Here is a 15,052-nt window from a genome sequence, read left to right on the forward strand (position 1 = left end):
CTAAGTGTGATTCTTTCCAACTCCAGTTAAGATTGTGGAAAAGTGTTTTGAAAAGAGGCATCAATCTGTACTCCTCCACCAGGCACCAGGCTCAACGGCTCAGTCGATTTGGAGTTTAATATTTTTTTATGATGAAGAAAAATGTTAAGTACTGAGTAACTGTCTATGTTGAAACGAGTGGTTGTAATAAGGGATTATCAAAATAGCTGAACTGAGTATGAAAAGAGGTAAAGTTGTGGCCTTAATCATGTGTTTGTGTTCACATGTATAGATTCAAACTTCGACACACACACAGCAGGGGAATTCTGTAAAATTTCACCACATGCTGAGAACATCCTTTTTGAGTGTCTGTGGGCCTCATTGCCTGCCCTGGAGCTTCACAGAGGAACCTGAGTTGTGCCTTGTGTGTTAGTTAAGATTCAGCTGTAAGAAGAAAACCCAATGCCAGGTGACCTATGCTATAATATAAAGGTACTGTCTAACCTAACAGGAGGTGCCCTAAGGTGTGGTGCCTCAAAGGGGTCATTAAAACCCAAGTTCGTATTTACAATGGAATGTTACGCCACCCTGAAAAGAAATAAAATTCTGATATATGCTACAACATAGGTGAACTTTGAAAACATGCTAAGTGAGAAAAGCCAGACGCAAAAGGACAGATAGTAAATGTCCCACTTATATGAGGTACCTAGAATAGGCAGATTCATAGAGACAGAAAGAATAATTGTGACCAGAATTGCAGGGGAGCAAAGAATAGGGAGTCCTGTTTAGTGAGTACAGAGTTTCTGCTTCAGTTAATGGAAAAGTTCTGGAAATGGATAGCGGTGATGGTTGCACAACATTATGAATATACTCATAATGGTATGGTTAAAATGAGAAATTTTATGTATATTGTACCACAAATATTTTTTAAAAATCCAGATTCTTTCCTTCTTTTTGCTCTGCCAACTTCAGTGTTCCAGCTGAGCTGTGTTTAGAGTTGTGCTGTGGCTGCCGAGTGTCAGGCACCAGATATAGACATCAGAGCATCCAGCCTAATGAGATGATGGCAGTGGTTCACCCAAGTGAGGAAAACTGTTTCTTCCCTGCATTGTTGAAAATTGCTTATCCATGGTGATAATAAAATCCACCTGACTTCTGGTTGGTTTTATTATTTTTTTTCAATTGGCATATAGTCAGTTTACAATGTGTCAATTTCTGATGTACAGCATGTTTCAATCATACATATACATACATTTATTCATTTTCATGTTCTTTTTCATTATAGGTTACTACAAGATATTGAATATGGTTCCCTGTGCTATACAGTAAGACCTTGTTGTTTATCTATTTTATATGTAGTAGTTGGTATCGGCAAATCCCAAACTCCCAATTATCTCTTTTACCCCCTTACCCCCCAGTAACTATAAATTTGTTTTCTATGTCTGTGAGCCTGTTTCTGTTTTGTAAATAAGTTCATTTGTGTCATTTTGTTTTGATTTCACACATAAATGATATATGGTATTTGTCTTTTTCTTTCTGACTTACTTCACTTGGTATGATAATCTTTAGGTCCATGCACGTTGCTGCAAATGGCATTATTTCATTCTTTTTTATGGCAAGTAATTTTCCATTGTATGTATATGTACCACAACTTCTTTATCCAATCATCTGGTGTTGGACACTTAGGTTGTTTCCATGTCTTGACTACTGTGAATAGTGCTGCTGTGAACACTGGGGTCCATGTGTCTTCGAATTACAGTTTTCTCCGGATACATGCCCAGGAGTGGGATTGCTGGATCTTATAGTAAGTCTGCTTTTGGTTTTAAGTAACCTCTATACTGTCCTCTGTAGTGGCTGCATGAAATTACATTCCCACCAGCAATGTAGAAGGGTTCCCTTTTTCCCGCACCCTCTCCTGCATTTATCATTTGTGGACTTCTTGATGATGGCCATTCTGACTGGTGTGAAGTGATACTTGTAGTTTTGATTGGCATTTCTCTGATAATTGGTGATATTGAACATCTTTTCTTGTGCCTTTTGGCCATCCTTTAGCCATGTTTTGTTGCTCCCAATGTTCTGAAGAGGTAGATAAATTTTGTATACACTTGAAGTTGAATGGGGTAACCCATTTAACTCAGCCCTCTTCTGGGGCTCAGGAACTGCCAGATATTTTTGCTTCATTTGGGAATATAGGCTGGATGAAGCTTGGTTAGACTGTGCCCCCTTGGGGTGGGTGGAGGAGTAGTGAGAGAAGCATTTGTCTACTTTGCTCCTTCCTGTCCTGACTAACTGGATTTCTACCCTGAATTTCAGGTTGCTTGCTGGGCTTAATCCCTTCTGGTGCAAGTCAGGGCTGTTTTCCACTTCAGTCCCACGTTCTTCACTTTTGCGGATCCTAGCACCTTAGTTGAGGCTTGGACCGGACCCAAAACCTCCTGTAAGGGCCACGGGCCTCCATGTGTAAGGATCAATGGAACTAGTTACAGAAACCACTTCCTTGGGTCCTCTCATCCCCTGCAGCTCATTCCTAAACCCCAGTCCCGGTTGTGGGTACAGCTCCAAAGCCTGGAAAAGCCCAATCACTTCATCTCCACGTAGTAAATACTAAATCCACATGTGGATGGGATTCTGCCAAGCCATGTCCCTGCTCAGAAGAGGACTCTGCAGGAGAGAGGTCAAAGTGATTCTCCCAGACTCATCCTGGGGAGATCTGAGTTGAACTCCACACTGCGGAGGATGTGGGGTGGCTCAGTATAAACATCCAGTTAAGGAGAATCATCTCGGTGCAGGTAAGAAACCGTATGTCACACTTCACGGTTGAATCATGCTATTTCCGACTTGAGGGAAAGTTTGTTGATCCATGACTGGGAAGGCGCTAACCCAGGGCTTGTGAGAAGCTCTTGCCACAAATATGTTGCTGGTGAAGTGAGAGTTACTGTGTTTGCCCTGGGCATCAGCCCTGTGTCTCTGCCTTTTCGCCCCATCACAGCCTTACATTGCCCAGTCTTATGTTGCCTGATGAGCTGACATGGAATGTGACTGTGCTCTCTGTTCTTGTGGGAAGGTCTGAAGAAAGTTGCCAAGCACCTGATGAAACAAAGCTAGAGTATCTGAAAATTGACATCCTTAAAGCAATGACTAAAAGGAATGAACAAATACAGGAGAACCAATGTTGTTGTCTGTGAATCTGATGTTTCTTAGGAGGTTCCAAGTAGAATGTGTTAGGTTTTGAATATTTAGTGGCTGGATGAGAACAATATTCTGATATGTATTTGTATTCCAAATCCTCCTTGGCAACCTGCATTGTCAATTAACACATTAAGTGTGAATTGGCGTAAATAATACTTGAAAGGGCCATTAATTAATAACTCAGAGCATGAAAATGATTTGATCAAAAGCTCAACAAGTGAACCTGTGAGGATAATAAAAAATGGTGGCTGTCCCCTCCCCTTAGCCAGTGCACTGGCTTCCACATCTGATTACTCCAATGTCTGCCCTCGTTCACACCTCCCTCCCTTTCTGGCATGAGCAACATTTGTTCTGCGGGAAAAGAGCGCCTTTATTTGATATAGTGTGCCTCCCATTCTCTTCAAATAAAGTTGGTTCTGAGTCATTTTACTCTGAGGTGAATAAATAGGAACGACTTTTTTTTATAAGCAAATAGCAAGAACCTGCTTTTAAGCAGTTTTGTAATCTCATCAGGAATGTTCCTTCCAGCTACCTCCTCAAACCTCAGGCTTCAAACAAGGAAATCTCTACAGACTAGCTGCTCCTAGGGGATTTCCTGGGATGCGTTGGACAGGATGCATAACTGGCTTGGCAGATAATGCTTAAGTATGTTTATTAGTAAAAGCACTGTCATGTGACTCTAAAATTATCTGGTGATGATGGTTGCACAATTCTGCGAATATATTAAAAGCGGTTGAATTGTATACCTTAAATGGATACATTTTATGGTATATGAAATAGAGCTCACTGAAGAAAGAACAGACAAAACCCCACAAGCTGCAACAACAAAATGTTGTAGTGATTTGGAATACAATTTGGCAATAGCTAGTAATGTTGGGAAAGCAGGTATCTCTTGTGAACCTAATAACTCCCCCTCTGGATTTGTACCCTAGAGAAACTGTCTGCAGGTACCCAAAGAAGCATGTGTGAGGAGGATGTCCACTGTAATATTGTTTGTAATAGTTTAAGAAAAAAAAGAGACTAGAAACAATCTAAATGCCCATCAATAGGAAAACAAAAACACTGATTGTAGGTTCATATGATTGAATACTATAGAGTATTTAAAGTAATTGACAGAAAGGGGGTGGAGGAGGGATAAGTTGGGAGTTTGAGATTTATAGATACTAACTACTGTATATAAAACAGATAAATAACAAGAACCTACTGTATAGTATAGGGAACTATATTTAATACCTTGTAATGGCTTACAATGAAAAAGAATATATATGTATAAATGAACCACTATGCTGTGCAACAGAAATTAACATTGTAAATTGACTATACTTCAATTAAAAAAAAACAAAAAAAGGAAAAAATAAAATAACAAAGCTACATATCTCAACATGGGTAAATCTCAAAAACATAATGCTGGATGTTATGTTGTTGGTTTTTATGGCTGAATAATATTCCATTATATAAATATACCACATCTTCTTCTACATTGTAAAATGATTATAAATCAATAAAAAAAAGTTTAAAAAATAAAGTGTAAAAAAACAAAAACAAAAACAAAAAATAATGCTGGGGAGGGTAGAGCAAGTTGCAGAATAACATGGACATTTTATTTGATACCATTTATATAAAGTGTTGAAATACAAAATGGCACTATTTTCTAATGGATACACACATAGGTGGTGGTATGTTTTTTCCTTGCTTTTCTGTGTATTTGAAATAGTTAATAATCATTTTTTAAGTTAGTGCACACTTACGATCATGTTAAGTGCTAGAAAATTTCCTTACACATACAATGATGTGAGGAATGAAAAAAAGAAGACTCAACAGATAAATCAATTAGAGAAATATATGCTGGTACTAATAGGTTCATTTTTTTTAATCACCTACTTGTGTCAGGCAGTTAACTTACATTATCTCCAGTGTTCCCCAGTCTCTGTATGGTTAGTCTTATTATGTCCATTATGAGTCCCAGGAAACTGAAGCTGGAGACATAAATAATAAGCCAAGTTCAGGGGCTGGTAGATAATGGAGTCATTGGAATATAAAGGAGTCTGGCTCCAAAGCTTGGCTGTTCTTAGGCTCCATGATGCTTCTCAGTGGATCTGTTTCTCCAGGTGGATAATCCTAGGAGAAGTCTGTAGTACAAAGAGAAATGCATGGCAATTTCTGAGTAAAAGCAAGAAATGGCATGGTGAGGTTGCCCTATTTTCAGTCTTCCTTGCCTAGTATGAATAACTCATGACTGGGAGTCAGAAGACACATGTACTAACTTCCTGTACTGCTGTCTAGCTGTTTCCAATCATTGTTTGGTCTGAAGTTTGTTTAGGACTGAAATTTTGTCCTAAGTTTTGCTTTGGACTTCAGTTTTGCTTTGTTTTATTTGCTTTCTTTGTTCATGCTGGATGTTTCATATGTTACATGAAACACTGCTTTTATTTAGAGGGAAGAATTAAAAATAAGAGAAACTGGATAAGTGGGAATCATGTTTATTTTAGAGAAGTTAGTGTTGCAAAGCTCCTAGATACATATAACTTTGTGGCTTTTTTTGTGTCTTCAAAACAAAAAGGCTTTTGAGCAATGTATGAAACATTGACTTAAGGAAACAAATACAGACATTGACATACACTCTGGTCTGTGAGTTTCAGGAGGGGCTAATTAGGCAAAACAACTATGGCATAGAATTCTGTATTTTGTTTCTTCCTTTTCCTTCCTTTTTTCATTCACCTAGTTTCTTTTTAAAAAAATTTTAATTGAAGTATAGTCAGTTTACAATGTGTTAATTTGTGGTGCACGGCATAGTGATTCAGTTATACATATATTCTTTTTCATTACAGGCTATTACAAGATACTGAATATAGTTCCCTGTGCTCTACAGTAAGATCTTTTTGTTTATTTTGTATTTAGTAGTTTGTACCTGCAAATCCCAAATTCCCAATTTATCCCTCCCCATCTCTTTCACTCTCCTGCCCTGGGACCTCTAATTTTGTTTTCTATGTCTGTGGGTCTGTTTCTGTTTTGTAAATAAGTTCATTTGTGTTATTTTAAGTGATATCATGTGGTATTTTTCTTTCCCTTGCTGACTTGCTTCTCTTAGTATGACAATCTCCAGGTCCATCCATGTTGCTGTAAATGGCATTATTTTATTCTTTTTATGGCTGAGTATATATATTACCCATTGTATAAATATACCACACCTTCTTCATCCAGTCATCTGTTGATGGACATTTAGGTTGCTTCCATGTCTTGGCTATTGTCCGTATGTTTTGTGATTATGCTGTGTGTGGAGCCACATTATCTGGGTTCAATCCTAGTTCTTTTTACTCCTTGGGTAACTTTGGGCGAATTAGTTAAGCTCTCCATGCTTCAGTTGCTTCATTGGTAAAAATGGGAATCATAGTAATGACTACCTCTTAGACTTGTTGTAAAAAGTAAGTGGGTTAAAATGGGTAAAGTGCTTAAGAAAGGGGGAGTAAGGCATAATGGGAAGTCACCTTCATCCTGACCTGGCCCATTATTCATGGCTGACTGCTAAGCTAATAGCCAAGCAGTTAGATTCAGATCCTGATAGTTGCTGTTTTTTCCCTTCCAGACCATATGGGTTCACCTTCCTTTCATAAGTTTTCCTAAAACCAAGGAACAACCCATCTGCCACTTAAACAAGGATAGATTTATTGCTTTTAACTTTAAAAAATAAAAGATGTCTGTAGAGATGAAGTCTGTTTTTGGAGCCTCATCTACAGTGCCTCCTCCTTCTAGCTGTGTCTGGTGGCTGTCAGACCTCCGATCACTGGCGAGGAGAAAAGGGAGAGAACTCAGAGGCTGTGATCTAAAGGGGAGGTGACATAAGGCTCAGTAGTCACTGACCCCAGTGACTCCAATACTTTCTTTGTTTCACTGAGTTTCATACTGGCTAAAGAACTGGAGGGCTCCCAGCCATTCACTCATGGGCAGTCTAAGTGTGTGCTGTATGTAGTAGCATCTTCATTCCTCTCTTCTAGCAAAGAGAGGAAGATGAGGGCCACTCTATGCTTGACTCCAGCCGCTAGGGATATTCTGGCTTTGGTTAGTGCTCTGCTACGTGGTTGCTGTGAGGAGTAGACAATTCAGACTATGTGACAGTTGGGGACTTAGGGGGACAATAGATCCTAGTTACTATCCTTTTGCTGAGATATTTCTTTTATTCCTCTTTCGACTGATACATTAGGACCCAGGCTATTTTCTGTGCTAATAAAGACCTGTTCAACTTAAAAAATAAGGTAGTTCTACTTAATTTTTAAAATAGATAAGATGTTCAAAGACTTCAAAATTCAAAAGGTACAATGAAGCAATTCAGTTTCCATTTTCAAAGCCAATTAATACTACCAGCTCCGTGTGTGCTCTTCCGAAGACACTCATGCATATACAATTAATAACACGTGTGCATATGTACATATATTTTATATCTATCCATACCTACCAATCAGTCTATCTCGGTGCACATCTTCCTCATTTTGTTCTTCTTATTGACTGTCTAATATTTCATTTTTTCAATATATCATTTCTTTTAACCAGTCTCTATTGGTGGACTTTTAGGTTATTTTCAGTCTTTGTCATTACAATGTCCCTATAACGAATAACCTTGTATGTATGAAATTTTGTACTTGTGTGAATGAGTGTATCAGCAAGATAAAAGCCTAGTAGTGGACTTGCTGAGTTAATGAGCAAATGCACATGAAATTTTTGTACATTTTGTACTGTCAAAATGCTCTCCACAAAGGTTGCATCAATTTATACTGCTACCAACATTATATGAGATGGCTGGTTTCCCCAGATTCTTCCAAGAGTATGTCACCAAATGTTTTGGTCTTTCCCAATCTAATATATAAAAAAATAATAGCACCTCAAAAATAGTATCTCATCCAAGTTTGAACTGTCATTTTTCAAACAGTGAGATTGAACACCTTCTCATATGTTTAAGAGCCTTTGGTGGTCCCTTTTCTGTGAACTATCTGCATGTATCTTTTGCCCAAGGTTCTATTGAGCTGTCAGTCTTTTATTATGGATTTCATAGGAGCTCCTTATGTGTGGGATACATTAGCCCTTGTTTGTGGTTTTAGTTGTAAATATTTTTCTCCGTATAGGTTTTGACTTTGCTTATCTTTTCCCATGTAAACATTTTTTATGTGTAAATAATAGAATTTATAATTTTTTTCTTTTATCTGGGCTTTTTTTCCCCTAGTTTTTTTCACGCTTAGGAGGGATTTCCTCATGTGAAGATTATTGAAAATTATCCTCTGGTTTCTTCTAGTACCTTTACAGTTTTGTTGTTCACATTAAAGTCTTTGATCACTATAGAATTTATTTTGGTGTGAAGTGTAAGATGTTGGTCTAATTACTTTTTTGTCTCTGGTTGCTCTGACACCCTTTTGTGATAATCTCTGTTTCCCCAATAATTTAAAATGCCACCTTGATCATGTATGTATTTGGGGCCTATTCCTGGACTTTGTGTTTCCCATTAATCTATCAATCTGTTCATGCATCCTTATCATACTGTTTAAATTATTATCACCTTATAGTATGTTTTAGTTTCTGAGAAAGTTTATCTACCCTTATTACCCTTCATTTTCAGAATGTTCTTTTCCTACACTTGTTTGTTTACTATTTCATGAATGTGAGGTATTAATTTAAACATATTATCCTTAAAATATGCTTATATCACTTCAAAAATCCTTTTTTGTTACTTTAGTAGGACTGCCTTACATTATGGCTTAGTTTAAGAAGATTTGATATCTCGTGAGAAGGATATCAAATGTGTGTTTTCCTGTCTAGCATCTCTTATGCCAAAGAGCAGTGTGGATGTGCCATCTTGGGAACTTTTAACAAAAATGCAGAGCTCTCGCATGCATTATGTGCCAAGGGTTTAAAGCAGGCCTTGCACAGGTGCACCAATAATTTTTGCTTTGGGACTTGGACAGAACATTTTGACTCTCTGTATCATGGTTATGTCTAAAATTAATAGTAAGCAGTTTAAATTTAAAAATACGTATTAAGAACCTTAACATCCATATTCTAATAATTATATTCTTATGCAAGAAAATAATTAGAGATATGTAGAAAATGTTATGTATAAGAATGCTTACTCTGGTGTATTTTATAACAACAAAAATTGGAAATGATGTAAATGCATATCAGTGGAGGCTTGAGTAAATTTAAAATGGTAATCCTTATCTTAAAATACCATTCAGTGATTCAAAATTTTTCTTTTCATAAATATTTATTAACATAAAAATTCCAGTTATAATTGTAAAGAACAAGAAACCAAAGTATATTTAGTATGTTTCTAATTTGCTTTTAAAAGTTGAATGTTACGTATCCTTCAGAAAAAGACGAAAGGCGGTAAACCAAAATGTTAGCGTTAGCCATCTACAGGGTTGGATTGTGCCTACCTTTGGTTTTCCTTCTTTGTGTTTTGTTGTATTTTCCAACTTTTCTATAAGGAGCAGTACTATTTTGTAATAATGTAATTCTTAGTGAAATCCTAAACAATTAGCTTTCATAACAAAGTTGTGGTTGAAAGGTGTATAAGTGTTTGAAAAATATTTTGTGAAATCAGAACAGCCTATAAATGCTGAATGTTCCTCTACTTAATTTATGACATAATTACCCTTTCTGAAAAAACTCTTACTGGAATCATGGTTCCATTATTGAATGACTTATATAAAAACATAGCTTTAAAAACATAGTGGCTTGTAGAAAAAACTTTTCTATGAAACACAGTAGTGGAGTTGGAGTTTTTTCCAAGCACAAGCCACTTGTCCTCTTTGCTTGCTTGGTCCTGCAATAAACATTTCGAAAGAAAGGAAGGAAGGAAAGAAGGAAGGAAGGAGAAGGAAAGGAGGGAAAGAAAAGAAAAGAAACAACACAATAGTAAAATTAAATGTGCAAAATTAGAATAAAAAGGAATTGCTGGACAAATTTATTATTTGCTGGTAGCTTGACTGCACACTTTTTGTAAAACAAAACAAAACAAAACGAAACAACAAAGATGGAGAAATCAACCATTGTTACAAATTTACTGTCAAAAAATGTAATATCTATAAACTAGCAAGAAGAAAAAGAGGCTAATTGTGTGATTGTGATGTAGATCACGAGCAGGCTAGGACACCTATTTTTACTGCCACTGAAGTACCTAGTTCCTGTAGAGCAGCCCCTGCTCCCCACAGCGTGTTTACATGCTCTCAGGGGCGAGTGTTGCAAACTGTCTGCTACTAACCCCTTGCTGAGTTATGTTTACCACTCTCAGGCACAGGGAAACATGAACACAAACTTAAGAAATGAACATTTCTCTTAAGTTTGGTTTCATTGGAAATATTTATAGAATGCATTTTCTCTAATCCCAAAAGTATTTTATTGCCAAGTTTTAAAACGTTATTTCTAAATTTTCCAAGAAGTTCAGTTTATAACACACATGGATTTTTTTCCCGGAGACTTGGATAATTAACTACTTTGAGCTGAAATTTTGTTGACACATTAGTGTAAATTTTGATCAATGAAATATATCAAGGTTTAAAATGAAAGAAGATTTATATAATAGTAACCCTTCATTTTGGGGGTGAGGGAGAATTTGAAAATATGTGGTTCTTAGTGCTGAGCCTGTCATTTAGACCCTCCCACATAAGATATTTGTCGTCAAATGTTTTTCTAGAAAATGGTGATTTTTCTGAGGTTGAGAAATAAGACTCATAGTTCTCGATTGTTGCAGTAAAGCATTATTTCTACCTTCATTCAAAATCTTTTATTGAGCACATACTATGTATCACATATCGGGCAAAAGGCTGATAAGTAAGACATGGTTCCTGCTCCCAAGGAGGGTTCAGATGAGTCAAAGGCACAGCTAGGTAAGAGCCTGGCCATGGTAACAGAGTAAACTCCATGTACCAGGTATTGTAAAAGATGGAGCACTTGGGCTCTGAACAGCCACCTAGAAATTTCACCCAGTGGGTGGTATCCTCAGTGGAAGGGGGTGATAATGCTGTTGCTGATGGGTGACGAAGTCAGCAGTGACAACAGGGCCGGACATTGTGCTCAACACTGTATATGTACATGATCTACTTAGTTTTTGCCATAATTCAGTGAAGTAGGTAGTAAATAATTTCTTTTTACAAATAAGAAACAAGGGGTGGAGCTGATATACAAACCTGGCTCCTTCTGATTTGGGGTTTAAGCCCTTAAGAATTGTGGCCTTGGAAATTCTGCAAAGCTGGATTTGAATTCCGCACTGTGCCTCCTCGCTGAGTGATTGTGGGTAAGTTACTTTGCCTCTCTAAGCTTCAGATTCCTCCTTTGTAAAACAGCGGTAGTAGTAACACCTGTGAACAATGCTGTTCGCTTCCTACCCGATAGCTGCCTCTCCTTCCTTCCTTCTTCCTTGCTGGTAGAGCTCACCTCCAGTTACTACGCCTGAAAATCCCAGATACTCATGTTCTCAGTTGCCCTTGTAGCTGGGGCCTGGACGCATGACCAAGTCCTGGCCCGTGGGACCTGAGGGGGACAGCAGTGGGAGGAGCATTTCATCTCTCATAGAAACCAGTGCGAGGAATCTACTTTCATCTCATGCGGTGTGAAGCCTGATACTACCCTAGCCAACTTGCAGTCCAAAAAACGACACCATGGATATGCAGGGGATGGCATCAGACAGAAGGGAAGCAGCGGAGTCTGGGTTAACATCCGGGAGCTCTGAGGACAGTACATTTTCTTCCTTATTTAAACATTTTTAATTGGACATTCTCTGGCTCACAGATACTCAAAAGTTTTAGATGAGCTAAATTGTGTAAAGCACTTACACAGTGCAGTATAATAACTGCATATAGTAAATGTTCAATAATAGAGATTCTTATAATCTTCTTGGTCAAAGTTATCTAAGTATGATTTTTATTTTGCAGCTTTTGATCATTAGTAAGACACAGAGTTTTCTCTCTTTGTTAATAACCATTTCTAAATGGGCCAAATCTAAGCTTATAAGTATCATATAAACCAAATAGTTGATGCTGTTTAACTTCTCAGAGGATTAAGCAGAGTGCCAAGTAACAAGTAGGTGAGTTGGCACAGAGCTTTGAAATATTAGATGAGCTGCTGGATCAATCATTAATTGCTTTCTTGCGCCTGAAGGATTATAGGCAGCCTCATAGACAGAGGCTTTCTTTTTACAAATTAACATACAATTGACCACCAAGAATGCACCTGGAGCTCTGGTTGCCACCCTGTGAGGATACTAGGAGATGTCATCAGTCTGCGACTGGGAAGAGGCCGCTCACCTGAACTCGACCAGGCTGGCGGCCTGATCTCAGTCTTCCAGACTCCAGAACGGTGAGAAATAAATTCTGTTGTTTGTGAGCAAAAAAAGAATATGCACGTGAAGTTAGACAAGTTGGGTTTTATTACTCACTGCAGAGAGGGAGAACATACCTCATGCGGAATAATGGAGCATCTCAGTAAAAGGATAGTAGAAAGAATGTGTTATAGGATTGGGACTTTGGTTAGGTAATTTAGGGGAGGCTCTAAGGAGGTGGGGATTTGTTCTAGATCAGATCCTGTAAGAAAAGAGGAACAATTCTGTGATTGGGCATCAGTAAATCTTATCTATAAAAAGTGGAGACTAGAATGAGGATAAAGTTGTAATTGGCTAATTTATAGCAGTGAGTCATCTTGGCCAAGTGAGGAGGTGTTTGGGATTTTGCAGGTGACATACTGCCTTTGTTTTCGTCTGTGCTTAGAAATTGTGAAGGGGCCTCACCTTGTCTCATTTTGTTACGGTCTTAGAGGCACCTTGTCTGAGGTTGATGTTCTGTGAGATGATTCATGTCTAATAGGATAACATGGTCTCATGAGTATAAGGCAAGCTTCTGGATGTAGGGGGGTCCTTTTGGGTTTTTTTCTCAAAGCAAAGTGCAACAATATTAGACATGCACATGCTTTCATATATGTAATGCTGTATTTTGAAATTTAGAATTAAAATCAATAAGGTAATGATACTTTAATATAAAGGGAGATGTTGTTTCTCTTAATGGTCTATGTTGGGGAAATTCTGTAATTCTCTTTGGCTGATGAAAGGAAGTTAGACTATGAATGCCCTAACAATTGTAGGGAAATACTTCCTCAGAAAGGTGTAGTCTCAGACTAACTTCATCCTGGGCCAAAAGATTAAAAAAGGAATTTCTACTTTGTTTTATTCATCTTTATTTATTTTTTGGCACTCAAATCCCACTAATCATTCTTCGTTTTTAGAAAAATCTGGTGTTTACTTTTAAAAAAATCCTTTGGTTTCTTTTCACATCTACTCTTGTTTATATTTTTAACAAAAGATCATGATAGTAACTTGTAAGGCCACGTACAGGGAATGGGATTGTAAGATAAACTTTAGTTGATGTGTTTTAGTTTGAGAAATATTTAAATGCCATGTGTCCAGTTACAAACTGATAATGAATCATGAAGACACAGGGGTAGGAATAATGATGAAGGCTGGATTAGAAGTTGGAAAATACTTTTCATAGGGAAAAGTCAAGCAGACAATGAATGGATTTTAGTCAGTGTCATTTCTGAAAAAAAATACAAATAAATAGTGCTTGGAGAATGAAAGGAATAGGCGTTCAACTGTTGCCCCCAAATCAGCCCAGAACTCTCTCACACAACACTGCTAACATATGTGGTTTCAACTTAGACAGGATTTTATTTCATTTATGTTGCAAAAAACATTTTCTTCAGAGAAACTACTCTAAAATCTTCCTGTGAGAGTTCTCAAGGGTGAAGATTACCTTCAAGCTTTTTCATTGCTTTGTTCTCCTTCGTTTGTACCTGGTTGTAGTAAGTTACTGATTTTTTTTTTCCCTTCTCTTCTGGAACATATTCAACTTAGACTTGTTCCTGCAGTAATAACTTACAATCTGTTATAAACCTGTCTTGAATTAATATGCATACATGCAGTGCAACAATAATGTGCTTTATGAAATACCCAAGATGGAAAGCAAAAGGAGCAGCATTAAAAATTTTTTTAATTAATTTTTTTGAGGGGGGTAGGTAGGTAGGTTTATTTGTTTATTTTTCGTGGAGGTACTGGGGGTTGGACCCAGGACCTCGTGCATGCTGAGTACACACTCTACCACTGGGCTACACCCTCCCCGCTCCACCCCTGGGAACAGCATTTTGACTGTTGCTCCCCTTCTGTATGTACTGACAGAGAAGCTCTAGCATGAAAACAGAGGAAGCTGGCTAATGAGGAAAGAAGAAGCTAGGTTAGTGGCTTGGCCCTGTGGCTCTCAAGACGCTTGTCAGTGGAAGGTAAGGGGGAAGACACTGTTGCTGTGATTCTCAAACTTCATTGTGAGTCAAAATGACCCAGAGGGTGTGTTAAAATACTTGCTGAGCCTCACCCGCAGGAGCTTCTTACTCCTTAGGTCTCAGGTAGGACTGGAAAATTTGCGCTTCCAGTGAGTTCCCAGGTAATCCTCATACTGCTGATTTAGGAACCACACTGTAAAAACCTTTACTCTTTTTGATGAATTTCCATCTGTTGAATCCCCAGCTGTGCGGGTCATAGGTTCCTCTAACATGCTGAGGTCAGTGGGAGGTGGCCTGATCCCAGGTCTCCTCTCGGTGCTAGTCTCTGTTTCCTGGACATCTTGTCTAGAGCCTGAAGCTTGGAGTCTCTCTGTTTTTACAGGGCTTGCTCTTGTAATTGCGTGATTAGGACCAGCTGAATAATCTCCCTTTTGATATTTAACGTAACATAATCATGGAAATGATGTCTCATCACATTCACAGGTTCCATACACACTCAGAAGGGGGATGATTTGATTATACAAGATTGAAGGACACTGGGGTAGAATTCGGACTGCTTCAGTCCACACTCTCGCCC

The sequence above is a fragment of the Vicugna pacos genome, chromosome 3, assembly GCF_048564905.1.
Source record: "Vicugna pacos chromosome 3, VicPac4, whole genome shotgun sequence".
Lineage (NCBI taxonomy): Eukaryota > Metazoa > Chordata > Mammalia > Artiodactyla > Camelidae > Vicugna > Vicugna pacos.